This window comes from Pinus tabuliformis, chromosome 6 (assembly GCF_031772625.1).
Source record: "Pinus tabuliformis cultivar Carrire ecotype Pingquan chromosome 6, CPIR1, whole genome shotgun sequence".
NCBI lineage: Eukaryota > Viridiplantae > Streptophyta > Pinopsida > Pinales > Pinaceae > Pinus > Pinus tabuliformis.
This window is the reverse complement of record NC_142292.1, coordinates 566,235,093-566,259,860: the sequence shown is the minus strand read 5'-3', so window position 1 is coordinate 566,259,860 and position 24,768 is coordinate 566,235,093.

The following is a 24,768-nucleotide window of genomic DNA, read 5'->3' as shown; positions in this document are numbered from 1 at the left end:
CAGTAGGAGGAAGCCTGGGGAGTGCATAAAGAGACACAATCATCCACAATTCTACGCGAAGCTCCAGAGTCATGGCCCCATGAGGGACCCGTGAAAAGGAAATTCCCTTGCCACCTGAGCTAGCTACATTCCGGAATCTGGTTGTAGCATGCAATAAATGGCCAGCAACCAAAAACCAGCAGAAGTTTGTAAAAAAATGGAATCCATCCCTACAGTTACTCTGCCGACTGAAGAACCCTGCAAAGCAGCATTAAACCTAACAAAGCGAGGGCTTATTGGCCAATTCATAGGCTTATGGTCCTCGCCTAAAGAAGTAGAAGCTTGGGTGTAAAGGAACTGGCGTTCACTAGTCAAAGAAGGAATAAAAAGCCATTTCGTCGGCAAAGGCTTCTTCGTATTCGTATTTGAAGTAGCAAAATATAGGAACCTCATATTCAGAAACGACCCATATTTCATGGGGCCTCAAGGCCTCTATCTGAATCAATGGACTCCAGACTTTGACCTGACTTAGGATGTGCCCTCGTCCATTCCGGTCTGGGTATGATTTCCCCACCTACCTCTGCACTGTTGGAACCCTAAATCCTTAGAAACTATAAGAAACAATCTAGGAAAATACATCGACCGAGCAAAAAGAAGAGACCAATACTCCTGTGTGAGAATTTATGTAGAAGTAGACCTGGAGGAAGGTCTCCTTGAAGCCATTAAACTCACGGTGGCTGACTGGACACACATACAAGTCCTAGACTATGAGAAACTCCCATTTAAATTCTGGCACTACCATGGCTATGGGCATTTTTCCAATCATTGCAAAAAGAAATCAGAGGATGGAGCTGAGAAGGAGAAAGGACATCAATGGAATTAGGTTCAGAAATCAGGGCCAACTAAGTAGAGCAACAGGAATAAAGGGAAAGTCATATCCACTGCGAGGGCTTCTCCTCCCGAAACCCAAGCAGAAGGAAGCTCAGTCCCTCCAATAGTAGACATATCAACAAACCCCTTTGATATACTCAGCACACCAGAAAAATTCCAAGACCCAATAGATAAAGAGGATGAACAACAGGCAAATAACATGGAAGAAAACAAAAGGCAAGAGGAATCAGTCCAAATCGCATCCCCAAAAGGTGCCTCTAGCTCCCCAACCTATGCAAATATGACAAGAAAGAAGACCCCTGAGATATCAGGATCCTCGGAAGATGAAACATCTGAGAGGCCCTTGAAAAGAGTGGGGAGGAAATCTCACAAAGAGGCTAGAGAAGAAGAAGTAGAGAGACAAAAAATGCAAGGCAGCCAGGCCACTATAGAGATGTCTATCGGTAGAAATACTAGAACCAGGCCTCCCAAGGGAGGTGCTGCCCCAACCCCTACCAGTAAATAATGCAATTAGTCTCTTGGAATTGCAGAGGATTGGGTAACCCATCAAAATCTGAAGCAGTCAAGAGCCTACTAAAATCAGAACTTCCCGAGATCCTCATGCTCCAAGAGACTAAAATAGAAGGTGAAGCCCTTTTGGAACTCAACAAAGAAAAATGGAAAACAAAAGGTGGAAAAGTGGTAAGTGCTACAGGTACATGTGGCAAGTTAGCCACTCTCTGGGAGTCAAACAAATTCCTGCTTGAGAGCTCCTTTCAGACGCAGCACTGGATTTACACTGAACTCTGACACCTATAAAGTAAGATAAACATTGCACTCTTTAATCTCTATGTACCTGTCCTCTATGGAGAAAAGGAACAATGTTGGCAAACTCTGACCGATTTTTTGGAAGCACACTCCCTCAATAATATAATTATTTCCGGAGACTTCAATCTAATCCTAGACCCAAAGGAAAAAAGAGGAGGAACCAGCAGTAGGGATTGCTTTCTTCCCTTAGTGGAAAACCTGATTCAACAATGGGATTTAATGGATTTCAAGCCAAAAAAAGGACTATACACATGGATTAATAACAGAATAGGGGAGGAGCATATCTTAGCCAGGTTGGATAGGTTCCTTCTTCAGAGTTCCTTCCTTTCCGAAAAGATGATCATCTCCACAAAAATTCTGCCAAAGTGGAAACCAGACCATAAATCCATCCTCCTTCTACTGGAAGAAGAAGAAAACCTGGGACCAATCCCCTTTCGATTCAGCCCTCTATGGGAAAACAGGGAAGGGTTTTTGGATACAATGAATAAGGCATGGTCCACCCATGTTCTTGGATCACCGAGCTATGTTTGGGAGCAAAAGATAAAAGCCACCAAAACAACCATGAAGCAATGGATAAAAAAGCCCACAGTCTCTCCCACTACCCAATGAAAACAGAGCACAAAGCAGCTGCTGGACCTCCAAATGGGCCTGGAGACTCAAGACATAACCAGAGTAGAAATTCATAGTGAGAAAAACACCAAATCAACACCCTCCAAACATTTAGAGAAGAGGAATAATATTTGAGGCTCAAGACACGTAATCTCTGGCTTGTGTCTGGAGACAAAAATATAGCCTTCTTCCACAAGCAAATTCAAACCCGCCTCTCCAGAAACCACATTGCCAAGATCACCTCGCGAGAAGGGATTGTTCTTAAAGTCACAACTTTGATAAAAGAGGCGGAAACCTCTCATTTTAATTAGTTTTTCAAAGAAGAAGGCGCAGCAGATGATGAGGAAGCTCACGACTTCCTCAAGAACATTCCTATGATGGTTAACGAGGAGGACAATGCAACTCTCCTGAAGCCATTCACTAAAGAAGAAATTAGCAATGTCATATGGAAGATGGAACCAGACAAAGCCCCATGACCTGATGGATTCTCAATACACTTCTATAGACTCTGCTGGGACATCATCAAGGTTGATTTGTACCGAATGAGCAAAGGATTCCTACAAAAAGCCAAAGTGGGAGGAAGCACAAACTCCACCTTGCTAGCCCTAATTCCCAAAGAAGCCAACCCGGAGACATTCGACAGATTCAGACCAATCTCGCTTTACAATGCATCCTAGAAAATACTCATCAAGTTACTTACTAATAGAATAAAGCCTTTGCTGGACAAACTCATCTTTCCCAATCAAGGAGTGGTTGTCAAAGGAAAGCATATCCTAGACAATGTGATAGTAGTGTAGGAAATCATCTATTCCAGCCATCAACGCAAAGATTAAGGTATGCTCATCAAACTGGACATGGCGAATGCCTTCGATAGAGTAAGACACTCATTCCTCCTCCAAGTTCTTTCTGCATTTGGTTTCAACTCTAAATTTGTAAAAATGATTAAAGCATGGATTGGAGAACCTTGGATAGCCCCTCTAGTAAATGGTAGGCCGGTAAACTACTTCAAAGCTTCAAGGGGAATTAGGCAAGGCTGCCCTCTGTCCCCGTTCCTGTATATTTTGATAGCAGACTCTCTAAGCCAAAATCTCACAGATGAGAAGCTCAACGGGACTCTTCCTAGCATTAGGGTGATACCCGAAACAAACCCAATAAATCACGCCTTTTTTGCCGATGACTTTATCCTTATGGGAGGAGCCTCCATTAAAATAGCAAGAGCCTTCAGTGGAGTAATCCAAAGCTTCTGCAGACTCTCTGGAGCTATGGTCAACAAGAGAAAAAGTGCAGTGTATGGCTGGGCGGTAGACCAAGAATCTATACTCAGGATTGCCCAAGCCCTGGGTTTCATTGGATATGCCTTTGGGAAAAATTTAGGTATCTTGGCCTACCTTTAACCTTGGGTTCCACTAAGGCCCCTCATTGGATGGAAATTATCAGCAAAATTAAGGCTAAAATGACTGCTTGGGGCGGACAGTGGCTTACTTCAGTCGGGAAGCTCACTCTAATCAAGTCAGTTCTCTCATCCCTTCTTACCTACCAGGCTTCTTTCCTTTTGGCTCCAAAAATTATCACCGAACATTTAGCAAAGTTGATTCAAAATTTTCTATGGCAAGGAGGAAAGGGGAACCAAAAAAAATTCCATATAGTAAGCTGGGACATAGTGAAAGGGCCAATATCTGAAGGTGGACTTCAGGTAAGAGATCCTGTGTTGGCCAATCTGGCGATGGGAGGGAAGATCCTCTGGAAAATCTTCTCAAACCAAAGAAACCATGTAAGTCAAGTTCTAATTAAAAAATATCTACACAGACTCTCAACAAATAATATGGAAGGAGGATCTTCCCACAAAGGAACCACGCTGTGGAAGTTTTGCAACCAAGGCTGGAAATTCTTCAAAGAACATCTCTACAAAATTCCAAGAAATGGGAAAATAATTAGACTGTGGGATGACAAGATCATGGGACTCCATCCCCTAAATCTTGCTCCGAAAATAACAGATTTGCGTAACTAGCTCATCCAAAAAGGTATCCGCAAACTTGTTGACCTATGCACATGGGATTCAGCAAGGAACTGGAGTAACTAGGCCCTCCATCACCCCCCTAATTGTATGCTCCCTCAAATCCATCAATTATTATCTAAACTCACTGGTCTAGCTCCCGTGCATCTCCATTCGAGGGACAAGTGGTGCTAGGGGAAGTCCAGAGCTTACTTAGTTCGGATGGGTTTTGCAGCCCTACAAGAACAACAACATCATATCCATACTACAAAGCTTTGGCAGCATGTTTGGGACCCATTTGGTCTCCCAAAAATCAACTTCTTCTGTTGGATTCTCATGCAGAGAAGGACCCTCATTGGGGACAACTTAGAGAAAAGAGGAATCATGGGTCTACATAGATGTCCTCTCTGCTGCAAGGATCAGGAAACTATCGATCACTTGTTCATAGACTGCCCCTTTTCTCAAGAGATCTGGCTGCAAGCAATTATGGGGCTCAACGCCCAAATCCCTCAACAATCTTTAATTGTTAGTCTAATAGCAACTTGGAAAGAATGTTATCCTCACTCTTTGAATAGCAACTCAACATGGACTAAAATTTGGAATGTAATACCAAAATATATCTGTTGGGAAATCTGGTTGGCTAGGAATGAAGGCATCTTCAACAGCAGACTTCAATCCACCAACATAATGGCTGCCAAGGCCAAAGCTTTACTACTGGAAACTATTGAAAATAGACCTCATAAGCCAGATAACTCCCTTCTGCCTGAAGAGCTCAGCTAGCTAGGTGAATCCCTGAGACGGGCCAGGATCAATAAGAATACCTTCTTGTCTAGACATAACCCAAAGTGGCATCTTCGGATCTCTGAGGCGGAATTTAAAAAATGGTGGAAAAATTAGGGCATAGTCACGGTTTTCTTCGACGGAGCCTCCAAATGAAACTCGGGGATATCAAAGGCAGGAGGAACAATTTACTCCACAGATGGACAAAAGCAATACAGCTTCAGTTGGGGCCTACGTCAGGGCACCAACAATCAGGTCGAGATCCTCAGATTGCTCAAAGCGTGTCAGCTGGCTCAGAGGAACATAGGGGAAACCCTTCAAATCTTTGGGGATACTGAAATCCTAATTAAAATCCTTAACACAGGCGACCAACTCAATAGCTTTGCTCTAAACAAGACCCTTGAAAGAATAAGAAAGATGGCTCAAAACTTCACATCCTGCTCATTCTACCATGTCCTGCGAGCTCTGAACAAGGAAGCTGATATAATGGCTAACAAAGGATGTCTTCTAGCTCAAGGTATGCTGGTAAAGAATGATGAAGAACCTGAAAGGCACCCAATTCCTTAACAGACAAGGAGAGCTGATCAAGGACAGAATTCCGTAGAACAAAGGCTGGCATAGACAAACTTTCACTGTCAAGAAAGAGTGGGCCACTCCTCGATAGGCTATAGGTTTTCACATGGGCCAACAGTTTTTGGGTGTTTTAACAGGGCGCAGAATTGTATTCAATCAAAGGATGGTTTTGAAGGAAGCGATGCATAGGATCTGGGCGGGGGATGATTCGATGGTCATCGTGCACTGGAAAATGTGGGGTGTTAAAGTCGCGAGGAGTGGTAAGCAATTTACATCGCACTACTTCTGGCTACTGGGCAGTATTTCATGAATCAGATGCGATGTACCATAGGGCTCGATGCGTGGCTAGTCAAAACCACCCATATCACGTGCTTCTGTGGTGTTATGGGTTAGATAGCAAGGGATGCAATAAGCGTTGGATCTGGGCAGGGGAAGATCTGACGGTTATCGCTCATTGTACATGGCGGGGTATTATCCTTGTTATGGGGTCGGGTACAAAGGTGGGATCAGGTTAAGGATCAAACAGGGAGGGACGTGACAAGCATCAGATCTGGGCGGGGTTGATCTGACAGTCATCGCGCATTGCAAAAGGAGGGGTGTTAACTACGCTGAGAGTGGTAAGCGGTTTTCATCGCACCACTCTTGGTTGTTGGGAAATTTTCTACGAAACGGACGTGATGCCACTTAGTGGCTGACACGTGGCAGGACAAAACAGCCCATATCACGCGCTCCCGAGGTGTTAAGGGCCGAACAGAGAGGGACGCAATAAGCATCAGATCTGGACGGAGGAAGATCTGATGGTAATCACGAGCTAAACATGGCCAGGTTTTAACCTTGAAGTGGGGTCGGGTACGGATGAGAGCCTTGGTATATCGGAGGCGAGGACAGGTTATATATTAATATAGTTTAATATATGCGGGTTTTGTATAATTTGGACTGTGAATTAAAGTTTATTCAAGATTTATCTTAACCCAGGAAAGTACCAAAGCAACAAAAAAAAGAGGAAATGTAAGACAGGACTCTAAGATGCCAAAAGCATAGCAAGGATCTCTCAGCCATGCCAAATGCGTAAAAGCAGTAGGACTCTATAGAACCAGAATTCTCTCAATTGACTATAATTGAGGTTGTTTGGCATGCCCAACCTCTTCTTATAAATAAAATTCAACTATTTCTGTTAAAAAAAAATAAAAATCCTATACTTAATTTTTTTTAATTTTATGTTGTTTTTTTTTAAATATTTTTTTTTTTTTAAATTGATTTATTTTCTATTTTTTTTTTTAACTAAAATAAAATTGATTTTTTTGTTTAAATTAAAAATTAAAAATAAATTTTATTCCTAATTTTTTTTAATGTTTATGTTGCAACAAATTAAAAATAAATTAAATGTATTTCTAATGATCTTTTTAATTTGTATGTTGTTTTTTTTTTAAATCTTTAGAAACAAATTGAATTTCATTCCTAAATTTATTTTTAATTTTTCTTTTAAATTAAAATATTAAAAAAAAACTGAATTTTATTCTATTTTTTCAAATTTTTGTGTTGTATTAAAATCAAAATCTTTTTAAAAAGATATTAAATTTTGTTTTAATTTCTTATGTTGTTTTTAAAATCAATTTTTTTTTTTAATAAATAAATTTTATTCTAACCCTTAAAACAATTCAAATTTTTTTATTGATTTAGGATGAATTTTTTTTAGCAAATGGAGACAAGAATATTGCAAACACTGAAAAGTTTATAGACATCCTACTTTATGATCCTCAATATCGTGCAAAGACACAGGAGGAGAGCATACTTATTTGAAACAAAAAATATCACCCTACCTATTCTATGCTAATTGAAAATTACAAACCATTACGTGGAATTAAATTTGCAATGTAACCATTCTTGCAATAGTAATAAAAATATATTCATTTTCAATTTTGCAATTTTAAAATGAAAACATACAAGGATGATCGAATCTAGTTTTTGTGAGTGTGATTTAATGAAATAAGAACAAAAACGAAATTGATCGAACCTGGTATTTGCTTGAAACAATCGAAACCACCTTTTTATAAGGCTTTCATAGGCGTGATTTCCACTCTGATTCAGATAATTCTACAACTTCTCTTTGTCCTCCTCAATCTCCTGTTCGAATAATTGTTCATGATCAGATATACAGGATTCTTTGAATGTTAATTCATTATTTTCTTCTGGAGGAGTAGTTAAGCTTTTGGCTGCTATCAAGATTTCTTCTTCGCAAGAAGAGGAGATCCTGACTCTTGCTAGGATCTGAGTGAGTTGTTCCAAACTTATAATCATCATTCTTCCATATATACATACGGATTTCTATTTTGTTTTTTTTTTTTTTTAGTGAATGGGGGTTTTTGATTTGTGTTCTATTTCTATGTTTTTTTATACGAAAATAAACGTTAAATGAAAATGCCTAAATGCAATTAACCCTAAATAAAAATGATCCTGAATGAAAATGATTCCTAAACAGTCCTCCTATCTAGCTTACATCTAAATTTTCTTCCTTGGTAACGGCGCCAAAATGTTGGTCGATTTAATTGTATGCTAAATCCCTATCATTTAATTTGTCAACCCAGGGGTTTCGTAAACTTAGAAGCAAACCAAAATATATTGGACCTCAAATGAAACTAGTGTAGGAAGTTTGTTTAGAATAGAAATGCATATTACAAATCTAAACTATTTTGGAAAGAAAAGATCCAAATCTATTTTGTGAAAGCATAAAAATGTTTGATCAATGGAATTATTTTACTTTAGAAGATAGAGAAGAGTCTCTTGTTCAGGCGTCTTGATTGTCCTTCTACAATCTTTCTATAATAACATTGCCAAAAATCTAAGAAAGCAGGAAATAAAGCATATAAATGAAAGCAAGTAGATATTGTTTTTAGTTCAGTTCTTAGCTCATGGATAAGAGTCTCCTAACTTAGGAGGACTTGGTTATCCTTCTCACATAAAAACTAGCTATTGAAAGGAAATTAATCTTCACATAAATGTAATCTAGGGAAGCATATAAGAAATTAAATCTTGTTTTAATTCAGTCTAGCTCAGGGAGAAGAGGCTCCTAACTTAGGAGTTCCTGGTTGTCCTTCTCACACAAAAACTAGCTATTGAAAGGATATCAATCTTCACACAACAAAACATGGCCATAACATGAATTCATACTGAAATTAGCTACAAGTATTTACAAAAAAGAAATAAGATGTACATCTAGAATTAAAACTAGTATATTCACAAGTATGAATATTATTCTACAATAAAGTGTGCTTATCTTGGTATGGGTATCCTTCCATTCCTCAATGAGCACACATGAACAACTATCACACCTTAAGAATCAAACAACACTCATAACTCATGATTTGGAGAAAATGATATTATTCATGTTAAATAATGATATTATTCATGCTGAATGAACAATCATAAATCTGATGCTAATGAATAACTGATAACTATTCTTCTTCCTTTGAAGGATGCTCCTCTGATTTATACATGAATTAGGGATATCTACTCAATAAATGTAGATCCCTTAAATATCTACTAGATCCATACTTGTCTCAACTTATCCCTAAATACTAGAAACAAATCCTATGACACATCAAGATCTCCATGATCTTTCTCTTTGGAATATGGTCCACCTTTTGAGTTGAAATTCGAATTTGATCTTGCAAGGCCACATAAGGGTGCCTTGGAAGCTTCCAAATTATCTACACATGTCATCAAACTCAAGCCACTCTTAGGTATAAGCAAATACATGTTATTTCTCTAACTTTTAATCATAAATTCACTCTAAATACTTGAAATTAATAACTTTGGAAAATGTAAATGTGAACTCATGTAGTAATGATAATGTAGGTTTATGTAATGATAATGTTATGGAATGAGGTGACAAAATGAGGATAAAGGTGAAAAATAGAGTGAAAGTGAATGTTATTTTGGCGGCCCAACACCAAGTTCACCAAGGGCAGTGTTTTGAATCATTATAATAGTTTAAAAAATCACAATATTAACAAGGATGGCTTCATATTATTCTATAGAGATGTATATTTGTGCTACAAAGACTAGGGTTATATTGTTTCTGGCAAGAAAGATACTTGGTAATAAACTCGATGCTAGAAATATAAATGCTTGTCAAATTTTAATTGAAAAAGGAATAGCTTAGTGGAGTGACGTGGCATTCAACATGAAACCCTAGGTGTCTTGGTGAGGTAATCCTAGGAAGCTAAGAGAAAATATATCTTAGTGTTGTTGGGCCAAATAAAGAGAGATTCAAGGGTTTTATTGCCATGGAGGCCAAAAAGCAACTTGTAGTTGTTGGGGCACAATTTTGGGGTCAAGATGAGATGGAGGAATGTTATATTGACCAACTAGTGATAAATTTTCCCATGTGCCAAGCTTTCTCTCTAAGCCTTGGTTGAAGTGGTGAATCCCTTTTTAAGTGTTGGTCAAGGTTTTTTAGCATGTGGAGAGCTTGAGAGAGCTAGGGTCAATGGGGAATGAAAAAACATAGACTTACCTCGCAAAAGGAGTGCCTTAAATTTACTCAATTGATGTATAAAAAAAACAATCACCAAATAAAATATGAGAAAGAGATAAATGGAAGGATCAACACTATAAATGAGTGGGATACATCTAACCATACTTGAGCTGAGAAAGTTTATTCTAGCGTTGAAAACGAAAGATGAAGTATATTTTTCCATATATGAATTATTTTACTCATGAAAGCCAATAAATGTGACAAATAATGGCATTATGGGGCCCTTTTAAAGAGTTTCATTGAGGTTTATTGCATTAATTCTTCAATAAATTCCTTTGTTAAATTTACTTCCAGTAGTAGATGAGTCACTGACATATTGGAAAAGTTAAAGCATGAGTGTCATGCATGAAATAAATCTTAAAAAAGATGCCATATCACTAGAATTACCATCAATAGAGTGATGAAACATTATACTAAGGCTCAAGAGGGTGATATGTTGCTACATTGGCCCATAATGGAGCAATATAATGAGATGATTGAGTTGCAAGATGACTTTAAGGACAAGTTGTGAGAGTTTATCACTTATCTAAAGCCTAGTGGAATGATATATCACTTAGTAGAGGTTAAATGGAGTGATATTATGTGTTAAATGAGATGTAAGGTAACTTTAAAAATCAAAACTTGAGTGTGTATCGAATGAGGCTCAGAGAGTGGGGGTAGGGAGGTGAATCAGTATGAAGAAGTTTTTTACTTATTTAAACATTTGAACATCATAAAACATCAATATCATAAACTAAACAAGTAACATAAGATATAAATGGAACCCCTTATGGAAGAAAACCATAAAACGTCTTTATATGATTTATATTGTAGGAACCAACCTACTATTACATTAGTTTGTAGGCACCAACCTACAAGAGACACCGACCCCCTCTGCTGCATTGTAGTTACCAACCTACAAGAGACAACAATAAAATATGATTCTTTATAGGCACCAAAGAGAAACCAATTCCCTCTACTGCTTTGCAAGCACCAACCTATAGGAGACACCAATCCCTTTTGTTACTTTGTAGGCATTAACTTCAAGGAGACACCAATCCCCACTGTCATAAGATTTGTAGTAAAACCTACAATAGACACTAATCACCATTATTACAAGAATTATAGGAACCAACTTACAAGAGACACCAATCCCCACTGTTGTAATATTTGTAAGAAACAACCTACAATAGAGACCAATCCACACTGCTACACAAATGTATAGGCACCAACCTACTTCACTAAATCTACTTGCTTCTTCAGAATGTTTGTTAGCTACTTATAATTTCACCAAAGTTTCTTGCTTCTTCTACCTTCACCAAGTCTATTAGTTGCTTCTACCTACACCAAGTCTAGTTATTGCTTGTTCCTTTATCAAGTCTACTTCTCCCAAAACTTGTTGCATTTGGATTCTTCCTAAGAACGAACGTGCACAACATGTCATGTATCCAATTTTTGCAAATATGGTTACGGAATTTCTACCACATGTACCTAGATCTATCTTCTCTATCCCCTTCAAATTTCTCAATCTAAAACATATCAAAAAGAAATTCATAGAAAAAATGTAAATCTAACATGTTTGAAGTATGTTTTAGGATAATTCAAGGAAACTAACTTCCTCAGATGATATTTATGAAATTATAGAAAAACAACGTTTGAAATTTCTACTATAGGTACCTTGAGATCTCTTCTTTGTCTCCTATTGTGATAGCCCCTTTGGACAAATTCCCTTCTTACAAACAATTGTAATACTATTGTAATAAAATATAAAAGGATGAGATATGATATGGTACACATATTTCAGAGCTTAGGGAGGAGGTTTCTTGGAAAGTTAGAGATGTGGCTATTAAATATAATTTATGGGTTGATTGGTGTCCTTTTAATGGGACTAATCATATATTAATTAGTTGGGAAATAAGGACAGACCCATACCTTGTTCGGGAAAAACCACAAGAAAAACAAGGACAGAAAAATAATTGGAAAGAGTGGGTTGCATTGGCAAGACAACATGCCCAAAATCTCCAACGATTGTATGAAATGATGGCAAAAAGGGAGACCAAAATAGAAATAGGGGGCATCTAGACAGAGAGAGGGATCGAATTCTCTGCATGCAACAATTTTTTGGGATGATTGATCAGTTAACTGGTTGATCACTGAGTGTGGTTGAAGTTCCACTTCCACAACTTGACCTCCACTAGTTCTTCTGACAATTAGAACTAATTTAACTGACAATAACTCAAATTAACTAAAACAAATTGCTAAAAATTAACAATCAAACATACTGATCTGAACTCAAGCTTCGCCAACTCGAATTAATTGATTTAACTGAGTGGCAAGTGCCATGTCACCTCAATTAACTACCTCCAATATTTTTGCTAAAATAGAAATTCAAATTTTCTCTAGTTTGTCCAAGGTGAAGTCAAAATGAGATTTTCTTGCTCCATTTTCAACAAATATAACACAAATGCATATGTGCAGAATAGTAGAAAAAATCCATTGCGTGAAAAGATCTCACAGATTAACATTGATATTTTAACATTAATTTCCCTATGCACCACCAGTTCTCTCACACGAACCCCATCCTCTGCATAGTAAAATCTCTGCAAAATATAACATAACTATATTAAGTATTATGTTCTCCCGCATATACCCCGTCCTTTGCAAATATTCATAACTATAAAATAAAATCTCTACACAATAGCTCTCCCACACATAGTTTGTCCTCCGCACAATAAAAGCTTCGCACAAGGAAAACTTTTAACAGTAATTTTTTCCTTGCCGAATAAAGTTCCATTTGTACCCTCGTTCTCCTATGCATACTGCATCTTGTGCATGGTAAAATCTATGCACAATGAAACATAGTAATATTAATTCAAAATTTGTTCATAGTTAAACTAATTAAAGTTTCCTCTACATCCTGTCTCTAAAGTTTCTAACACCATTGGATAGAGCAATAACATACTGTCTCAACACTCACGAAAATCACAACCCGTTCTCCATGTTTTTGGATTTTCCTCCACAAAGATTCATAGCTCTATAAAATAAGAGCTCTATGCATCTTCTCTCCCACACATACCCCATCCTTGTGCATTGGAAATTTTTTCAAGGAACAATATACGATATACGATGTTGAAATTTGTAAAAGTAATAGTCATCTTTGCACAACAAAATATTAAGTAGATATTTGTCTAGCCCCCTAACCTATAGAAAGTACCTGTAACTGCATCAATTCTGTCATCATTGGGAAGATAAGTACCATAATAGTGTTAGTGTCATTTCACTTACCTATGGAATGGCAACTCAGAAAATTAGTTTTTATTTTTAAATCAATTTTTAGGCACTGACAAATACCAAAAATAAAATGCTCTCCACCAGGGGAATTATGTCATGTTAGAATTTTCCAGGCCAATCGAAAATTAGAAATAAAATTTCCAGAAAAATAGAAAATTATTTTTGAATTTATAGAAAATAGAAATATTCAACATTTTCCATAAAATTTGGTTAAAATTGCAAAAAATGGCAAAATAATGCATGATCAATGCACTTTGACTATGAGGTGAGTGTTATAGTCCCTTGTGAGGTAGGGACTAATAAAACCCATAAATAAGAAAAGTTATGAGATCCAAAATATCTCTTGGTCAAGTTTTAATAAAATATAAAAAAATAATTACTTATTAAGCTTAAATATAATTAGTACTACATAACATTCGTGATACTTAAATGAGAAATTACCAAAATGCATTCATAATTCTGAACTTGGATAGGTCTCCCTTGGATCATATAATAAACAAATGTAACTTACAACAAAAAAAATATAGTAAGGAATAAGCCCAATGTACAAATGACAAGGACATAAATTGTAGCATGAGAAGTAAGAATTACCAAGAGAAATGGTTCATGGATCCTATACTTACAAAAATGGAAGTAACAAAAGGTAGATGGAATATGACTCTTTTATCGTTTAAAATATTTAAGGAGCTTGCACAACAATGCTAACCAATGTAAAAATTACTTGAATATTGAATATCATAGTGGGCTAGTTAATTCTTCTAATGCCTATTTCAACCATTCTTTAATATATTCTTGTAATGATGCTATAGTAATGTCTAGTTTAATATTTAGTACAAATATTCCATCTTGAATTCCTTTCAAATCAAAGTGTTATTGTCATGTGACAACCATTTGATCTTCATTCTCATTTACAAAGCTGGCCAACTAATGTCTAATTTCATCCTCTAAGATATTTGTGAGGCCATCAAACTCCATTCCCCATGCAAATTTTAGTTTTCTTAGTTCTAATTCCATTTTTTCTTTAATTAATAGTATTGAATATGTTATTAGGGGTGGATTATCAAGTTATTTTACCATATCAACAAATTTCATAAATAAAGAATTCCTTCTTTATTTAATAATTTCACATGTAGCTGACGTTAATGAATTTCGTAGAAGATTTTCTCTATGGTAGGTGTGTTTGTCTAAAAACCTAGCCATAGCCCTAGTTTCAACAATGCTTTGGGGCTCAAGAGGGACTACTCCTCTGTCACCCCCTCCTACTCCTTACATTGTATTATTCAACACTCTTGTAGTAGCCTACCCATGTGTGCAGAAAGTCAGGCCTGCTTGATTTGTGAATAAAATAGATGATATTCTAAAGCTCTTAGTTAATGCAACTTAATAACGAGTTATGGCCCCAAAATTTGTAAAATAAGGTTTAATAGGGTATTTCACAGGGATTTTGGCCCTCCCCCATGTCTCTAAATCTATGAATTGATTAGAACTAGTGCCCTCCTATAAAGCTGCAACTCTCGGTTCCTTTTTGTGGTTGAGGGATTTTCAATTCTCTTTGAGGAAAAGGTTGATTGAGATCTCATATTCAGAGTTAGGCCATATTTATGGGTTCTCAAGGGATCTATGTAGATAGGTGAAGTATATATTTCAATGCTAAGAATTATGTCCTTTCCATAGTCCACATGTGTGTCAAGTTATCCCACTTCCTACTTCATTACTAGAATGAAGAAACATTTCAAAATATATGGAATGCTCTAGGATGATATATAAATTGTGCCAAGTCATGGGAGGGAATGTTTACAAGTGCATGAATATGTGTTGAAGTGGATCTCAATAAGGGCTTTCCTAAAGAAATACATCTTAATCTAGATCACTAGACCTTTTTCCAAAAGGTTGATTATGATCAATATTATTTCAAGTGAAAATAATGTCATGAATACAAACACTTTTATAGGAATTTCCCTAAGTCAAAGGATAAAAAAAATTAGAGAAAGGATGGTAAATAATGCACATCCAAAGAAAATATGAGGCCCAAACCTTCAAAATGTAGTAGCAAAATCCCCGGAAACAAATGGTGTAGGATTAAAGGCTCCTCTTTCTCTAAAAAATGGGATGAGGTGCATGATTCTTCCTCAAGAAAAAATAAAGATATGGGTTCTCAAAGTAATAATTGCATAGTGTTGGAGAAAATGGGAGAAGAAGAGGCAAACCAGATTAATGGAAATAAGGAGATCCCTCAATAACCATCCCCCATAAAAGTATTAATGGTAGAAATGCATATATTCGTCAGCTAGAAGATGTGTTGGTCAATGAAAGGATAGAAGGAGTTAGAATCTGAAGAAGAAGTTGTTTTTCACTCTCCTTAAAACCCAAGAAATCACTAGAGGCCATTTTCTACGGGATAAACAAATGAAAAGTTTGAAAAAGAATGGGGAAAGGAGCATAGATAGCACAAGTCATATAAATGGGTAGGAAGAAAGACAAATTGGGATATTCATAATGAGAAGGTAGATAAAGATAAAGAAATGGGAACACAACAAATAATATAAGTATCATTCAACAAAGGATAGAGGAATACTAAGAAATGTATTGGACCAACCCCTACATAAGGGGGGACACTAAAGACTACCAATAAATGATGAAGATAGTCTTCTAGAATTGTAGGGGATTAGGATAAAAATGAAACATGTTAAAAGTTAAAAGTATAGTTAAAAAGGGAAAACCTATAATCCTCCTTCTCTAGGAGATGAAAATGGGGGACTAGGAAATCCTCCAAAAAGTGGAAATTTATGGAAATGTTGTGGGGCATTGGTTGTAAGCACTTGTTGGGCCTTAGGAGAATTGTGTACTCTTTGGTCCTCTTCTATCTTTTAGTTGGTCTCAAAGCTTAGATGTTTGCACTAGATATCAATGACTTCATATTTCATTCCATTTTTTTTATTTATTATTAATTCTTATATGCTAGTGGTTTATCAAGAAAAGGTTTCTTGTTGGCTATAATTGATTAATCTTGGGGAATTTGATTATAATAATTGTATTATTTATGGGAGGGAACTTCAACACGACCCTTCATTGTTGTGGAAAATAGTGGAGGCGGTTATCCCAATTTAGGATCCTTCCGAGAGAAAATGGAAGATTTCATTATTGTTCAGGAATCGATAGATATTAAACTCATAAAAGAAATCCACTTGGAGTAATAAATGTGCAAGGCTCGGACACATCACTCCAAGGTTTGACCACTTCCTAATGAATAGTGAATTTTTAGAGCAATGATTTTCATTCTTCTTATAGACTCTATCTCGAGGAGGCTTTGATCATCATTCAATTTCACTTTATCTCCTTAGAAATGAGGAGTATGGACCACTACCTTTTTTTTAATCCTTAGTGGCTACAATGGTATGGGTTTCCTAATTTGGTAACAAAGGCATGGAGAAAATGGGTGTTAGGGTCTCTTGTTTATATATGGGAATGAAAATTCAAAGATTAAAATCTAGCCCTAAAATATTGGGCAAAGGAAAACCATTCAGATTGGGAGAAAGATATCAAACAACATCAAAGTAGATTAAAATAAATTAAATAATGAATGGAACAATAGAAGAAGTCTAAGGAGGTTTGAAATAAAAAAGGATGGAGTTTTCTCTCTATCACAAAGAATTTAAGGCATAGGAGGAAAGGTGGTGATTGAAATCCAAGAGTCTATGGCTAAATGCGAGCAATAGAAACACAAAATTCCTCCATAATAAAAATAAAATGAGGTAGTGGTGGAATCATGTTAAATCCATTCTAATTAATCGAGAAAGAATCTTGGAATATGCCAAAAACAAAGAATATATTATCAAAAACTTCAACAATCTTTATAAAGATTCAGGAAATAGTGAGGAGGAAGCAGTTAGGATCATGTTAGAACATATTCCAAAAATATTTCCCTAGGAGGGTAATAAATCCATTCTTAGGACAATGATAAAATAGGAGGTATGGACGAGCTTGAACTCATTTGATCTAGACAAGGCTCCTAGGCCAAACAAGTTCTCGTCTCATTTTGATCAAAAGTGTTGGAATGCTATTAAGTTTGATATCTGCAGAATAGTATATTTTTTTCATAAGAATTTTAAAATGTGAGGCAAAATAAATTTTTCCTTCTTGGAATTAGTTCCCAAATATGCAAACCCCTCCTCGATTATGATATTTCGGCCTATTTTCCTCTACAATGTGTCCTATAAATTATGTCTAAAATTATAGCCTTTAGGATTACACTCCTTCCCAAATTGATCTTTGATAATCAAGATGTTTTTGTGGTTAATCAATCGAGTGTTGATACTATTATATTGGTGCAAGAGGAAATTCATTCCAGAAAAGTTATAGGGGAGAAGGGAATGATCATACAAATGGATATGGAAAATGGCTTTGATAGGTTGAATCAGCACTTTATATTTGATGTATTAGGAAAATTTTGATTTTATGATCATGTTATTAAGTAAATATATTCTTGCATTGTTGTCCCATATATCTTTCCTTTGGTTAATGAGAGGTTAGATGGATTATTTAAAGCTTCTAGGGGTCTAAGAAAAGGTTTCCCTCTTTCTCCTATTCTTTATATTCTTATGGCAGACTCATTGACTAGGAAATTAGATTATGAAATAAGAATATGAACTTGATAAGAAATCAAATATGTTAGAGGGATCAAGAAAATTAACCACTTACATATTTTGGATTACACCTTGCTCTTAAGAGGAGATTTGATTAACATTGATTCAAGATTTAAATCATCTCTAGAGAATTTTGTTTCCACATTAGAAGGATTGATTAACAAAGAAAAAAGCCAAGATTGTACCTAGAATGTCAATAGATTGATCTAGGACCATATTTTAAGAATTTTGGGTTTTCCAATTTTTGAAGCTTGAAAGGAATTTAAATATCTAGGTATGTTGATCAACTTGAAGCCATATCCCCATCCATGTTGGCTTCCCATTATTTTCAAATTTAAAAGGAAATGTGAGAAATGGGGACTTAATTGGTTGAATCCAGTGGGGAGATCGATTCTAATAAGGACAATTCTAGTTGCTTTACCATTGTATCAATTTTCATCCCTCATTGCTCCTAATGACCCAGGAAATTGAAAATTTTTTGTATCAAGGGGGAAATCCAATAAAAAAAAATCCATCTTTTTAAATGGGAAATTATGCATTCTCCAAAAATTCAAAGGGGGTTAGGTATAATATATTTATACTTGATGAATTTATCCCTCGTGGAAAATTTTTATTGGAAATTGATATCACAACAAGATAGGTGATGGAATCAAGTAGTTTTATAAAATGATTTTGCTAGAGATAAGAAACCATGTTTGGACTTCCCTATTTTTTTTAGGGGAGGAATGTCAATTTAGAGGATTTGGACAGTAGTTTCCCCTAGATAAAGGATAATCTTACCTATTTTTTATATAATAGAAGATATATCTACATTTGGATTTGTTTCATAATGGGTGTCCACCACTAGGAGGAATTAAGTCCCTTCTCTCTCAGTGTGAATGGCTAGTGGGACGAGGAAAATATTCTTTGGTGGATATCTCTTCATGGATGGAGGATGGTTAGTGGAAGGAATTTCATTTGTCAATGCTCTAGAAAATCTAAAAGTGCACACATGATTGTTCGAAGGATTTCTCTCTAGATGTGCTTTGAGCGACTAGGAAGAATAGGATTTAAGGGGATGGAGAATAGCGGAATGCATAGTTAAAGAGGGATATTTATCAACGCTCTTTCTTCATTCCCCGCTATAAAATCAAGGATTTGGGAAAATGTATGAAACAAAAATGGATTTCCATTGATAATCATCTTTTATTGAACTAGTGTTCATAACAAAATCCTAACAATTAATAATTTGAGGAAAATAGGAATCCATGGACTTTATTGTTGCTCTATTTCTCAAAATAATATTGAATCAATCTAGCCTCTACGTGTAGAGTGAAATTTTACAAAATATAATTGAGGATATTTCATGCAAGTATTAGTAGGAAGAACGGTTTGGCCCTCTAATGTGAAAATTTAATGAGTCTTGGGAAAAGCATTATGTAGGTAATTTTAAAGGAAATTCGATCTTCAAGCAAGTATGGATGGCCCTTCCCAATTTCTTGTGTTAGAAGATGCAATTTGTAGAAATAGGGTTATATTTTAGGAAGAAAGGAATTAAACTCAATAAATATATTCTTGAGCACTCTCATTATTAGCAGAGCACTAACACATAACAGAACAATGCAATACAACCCCACATTCCTCGGACAATAGAGAATAATTCAATTTCTCACAATTTAATATTTAGATCCCTATTCTAGGTACAAATATTTATAAGGTTTCCCCTCATAAAGGTAAATGGAAATTGTGGCTATCTCAAGAGTAGTTCAAGCACTTGATATTTTCTTAGACTAAGTATATTTTATGTTTTAATGAAGCCTTGAAGAACAATGGGTAGGTGGAACATATGCACTAAAGATTGACATGGGGTAGCAAATGTTTTATGCATATGTTCCACTATCATGTTCAAGATGTGATCAAAATTGAATCTACCAAGGTTGACCACTTTCTTGCTTTTAGTTGGTATGATGCCCATTTATATCATTGGAAAGTGGCCTCCTATGATTATGGGAGATACTAGTTGGAATGGATCAACATCCATGGCATTTGATTATGGTTGTGTAGTTGGTTCCTCTTCCTCTTTATGGGCCTTAATAACATCTTCTCTTTTAATGGCTTCTACTTTATCTTGCTACCTTTTTCTTCCTTTGATCTTTTATTCTACTTTATCTATCTCCTCATTCTTTCTTCCTCCTATTATTTAACATTAATTCCTTGGGATATATATGTTATTCTTGGTCCTGCTTCATTTTTTTCTCTTGTTCGACTAGCTACCTCCTACTGAGCAACCTATTTTTAGGCTAGGATTTCCTTTTTAGCTTGATCCTTTTATTTTTTAGTTTGAGAAATATTGTAACATATTTGTGAATACCATTTGATAAATTTAAAGAATTATTTTCTTTCTTCTCCTCTTCCCAAATCTCTAACCGGTAATCCCACATGTATTATCATGACTTGTAATTATTTTTCATTGCAAATCTTGGATCATACATGTGGAATTTTAGGTCTCCAAAATGGAAAATCACCAATGCATCATAATCCTCCTCTTCTTTCTTCATATCCTTTAACTAATATGTTCCCAGGTGTAAAATCATGTGTGGCTATGGATCCTTCTTGTCCCATCAAAGTGCTCCATCTACCCTTTTGTAAACCTAATATGTTATTTCTTGAAATAACGCTCTATCAGTTACAAACTTAGGTAGTAGATGGGGAGGTTTGGTTGCTCCAAATATTCTTAGGTAAATTCAATATTGTTCCACAAACCAATCACCAACTTAGGACACTACCTACTTGGCCCTCTAGGACATACATGAAATAGGTTCATTAAATGTGACCTCATATAGTGGCACCAAGAATTTTTAAAATATCTTTGCATATTCCTATACATCGTGGTCCTCCTAAAAGAATTTGCAATATATATGGACTAGTTCATCATGAATTGTCCACTTCCATCCTATTTTTGGGAATTCATGTTTGGCACAACACTATCCAATATATAGGAAACCATGAAAAATTAAGAGTGCTAGCCTTCTTTAGGATTCTAGACATGTTTAATATTGTCCCTCAAGGATCATGAAATGATATCTTCCCATTTAATATTCTTCCCTTGATTACTACAATGTACATGAGTGGTACCCATCCTTTAGGGAAGGTCTCAACATTATATTGACCATATAAATCACATAGTGTGGTAGCTACTATATGGAATGGAGATTTGACATGTTTACTAGATATTTATTGTTTTCCTAGGTCCTAAGGGTTCCTCTACTAATCCACCATGTATTTATCAACTCTCTGGGAAAAATATTGAAACATATTAGCTAATATTCATCTAGGTTTACTTCCTTTTTAGGAATCTTGTAGTACATTTCAATGTTTGAGGCATCAAATGAAGTGATGGGATTTTTGTGGCTATCCTTGATCATGGATTCCTCATGATAAAAAAATTTCACCAGCCACTCAACATCCTTGACACATGGAAGAGCAGGTGGATGAGTAGCCACTTTAGGCATCCATGATCCCTTAGCAGCCTTGTAAACCTTTGTATCTAGGTCATCTGGAGGTGGGTTTCTCTCTTAAACTACCAATACACTTCTAACCATGTAGATGTGGTATATCTATAAATGAAGCATAGAGTATCCTAGAACTACGAACCAGATGAGTTTGCAGGTCCCTTTTCATATAAGGTCTCAACCACTAGGGCTTTATAGACCTTGTTCATTACCATGTATGTGATCCTCCTACACATCCAATTAAAAACCAACCTAGATCCATCTTAAATCCAAATATACCGAACACCAAAAAGGATCAAGTTTGGAGTTAAGATGGATCTAAGATGATACTCTTGCATTCCATAATGGACTTCCTCAAGACTTTGAATAGGATTCATCATAACAAATGCCATGGAAAAACACCATGGGCTTGTAAACCACCATTAGTAAACCCATCAAATGACTAACTCAAAATTATATATAATTTTTAATTTTTAATTTTAATGTTGATCAAGTCAACATAACATTACATTTCATAACACATTACATAATGTTTTGCAACGTCATCGTGTTACTTGGCTACATTGTGTGTCTTCGTGCAAAAATAGGTATCCATTATGAAAATTAGATCACAATGTTATATTCAAGGAAGTAAGCAGTTTGGGTTTAAATCTAGTTGTGCTTGTCTACCAATTCATTTCATAGATTTTAAAACTAAGATTAAGGGCTTGGACTCCTTTGATATAGGAAATAAGGTTAGCCAAGTGTTGGGCGATTTAATTGTATGCTAAATTCCTCTGATTTAATTTGTCAACCTGGGGGTTTCTTAAACTTAGAAGCAAACAAAAATATATGGGACCTCAGATGAAACTGGTGTAGGAAGTTTGTTTAGAATGGAAATGCATACTACAAATCTAAACTATTTTGAAAAGAAAAGATTCAGATCTATTTTATGGAAGCATAAAAATGTTTGGTCAATGGAATTAGTTTACTTTAGAAGATAGAGAAGAGTCTCTTGTTCAAGAGTCGTGATTGTCCTTCTACAATATTTCTATAATAACATTGCCAAACATATAAGAAGGCAGGAAAGAAAGCATATAAATGAAAGCAAGTAAATATTGTTTTCAGTTAAGTTCTTAGCTCATGGAGGAGATTCTCCTAACTTAGGTAGCCCTGGTTATCCTTCTCACATAAAAACTAGCTACTGAAAGGAAATCAATCTTCACATAAATGTAATCTAGGAAAGCATATAAGAAAGTAAATATTTTTTCAGTTCAGTCTAGCTCCTGGAGAAGAGACTCCTAACTTAGGAGTTCCTAGTTGTCCTTCTCACATAAAAACTAGCGATTGAAAGGAGATCAATCTTCACACAACAAAACATGGCCATAACATGAATTCATACTGAAATTATCTACAAGTATTTACAGCAAAGAAATAATATGAACATCCAGAATTAAAACTAGTATATTCACAACTATGAACATTTCTCAAAGTGTAACTATATTGGTATAGGGATCCTTCCATTCCTCAATGAGCACACATGAACAACTATCACACCTTAAGAATCAAACAATACTTGTAACTCATGGTTTGGAGAAAATGATATTATTAATGCTGAATGAACAATCATAAAGCTGATGCTAATGAATAACTGATAACTGTTCTTCTTCCTTTGAAGGATGCTCCTCTTATTTATACATGAATTAAGGATATCTACTCAATAAATGTAGATCCCTTAAATATCTACTAGATCCATACTTGTCTCAAATTATCCCTAAATACTAGATACAAATCCTATGACACATCAAGATCTCCATGATCTTTCTCCTCGAAATATGGTCCACCTTTTGAGTTGAAATTCGAATTTGACATTGGGAGGCCACATAAGGGTGCCTTGGAAACTTCCAAATGATCTACACATGTCATCAAACTCAAGCCACTTTTAGGTATAAGCAAATACATGTTACTTATCCAACTTTTAATCATAAATTCACTCTAAATACATGAAATTAATAACTTTGTAAAATGTAAATGTGAACTCATGTAGTAATGATAATGTAGGTTTATGTAATGATAATGTGATGGAATGAGGTGACAAAATAGGATAAAGGTGAAAAATAGAGTGAAAGTGAATGTTAAGTTATTGCATGTCCTTATGCAATCTATTGCATTTATTCACTTAATCATGATTTAATCTTTTTGAATTGTCTTTCTTGTATATGAACTTTGGTTGATATCGATTTTTTTAACTTTGCATAATTTTATTTTTGACAACTTTGTTCCTTTTTGCAAGGTGTTCTTTCTGAAAAACATTGGGTTGCAACCTATTATTTTGGTTGGTTCTTGTGTGACGAAAAAAATTTGATTAGTATTGGTTCTTATGTAGCAATACTTTTGTCGTTTTTGTGTTGCATCAAAAGACTTTGAAAACATTTAATCAACCATTCATTTTTCGATCATTATTTGCAAAACATGTAACATTTGAATCATAATGCAATAGTAGTTGTTTGGAAAAAGTATGTTGGTTAGGATAACATGTGTGTAAAGGACATATATGACATATGAAAGGTGATAATGAAATATGAATGTGAATATGAGGTCTGAAAATGAACATGGTGAAACATTTTCCAAAAATTATAATTGTAGTATTAAAGGAATTATATGATAAAAAGCTAGAAAAGAACATACCTTTACTTACCTAAGTGGACAGACTGTGTATATGTAGATTAATGTAGCTCCTATTGCTGAAACATGGAATGAAGAATACACGAATATGATCTGCATTTTGGTTGCATACATGATGGATGAAGTTGTGAATGTGGATCCTTTATTACTGCTGCTGAATATGTTCCAAAGTATAAAATGGTGTTGAATCTGCTACTGAATCATATAGTCTTCATGTCGTCCCATATCGTGGCACAATTCTTTCCATGTGAATAAATGTGTTGATGTCGAACATGGAAAGAAGTCATTGGATTACTAGCCATTGATGAATGGCATTAACCAATGCGATGAAAACTCACCATTAATGTCAATGAGTGCCAAGGTACCAAAGCACATCTTGCGAAGTGCAAATAAATGAGCTGATGTCGAGCCACTTGCAAGATCCAAAAAACAAGGGACATTAATGTATTCCCATTGTTCATTGGCGAGAAGACTTTCCATTAGGGCATGCAAGCCTCAAGGTACTAATAATGACTCTAGTCTTTGTCCCAG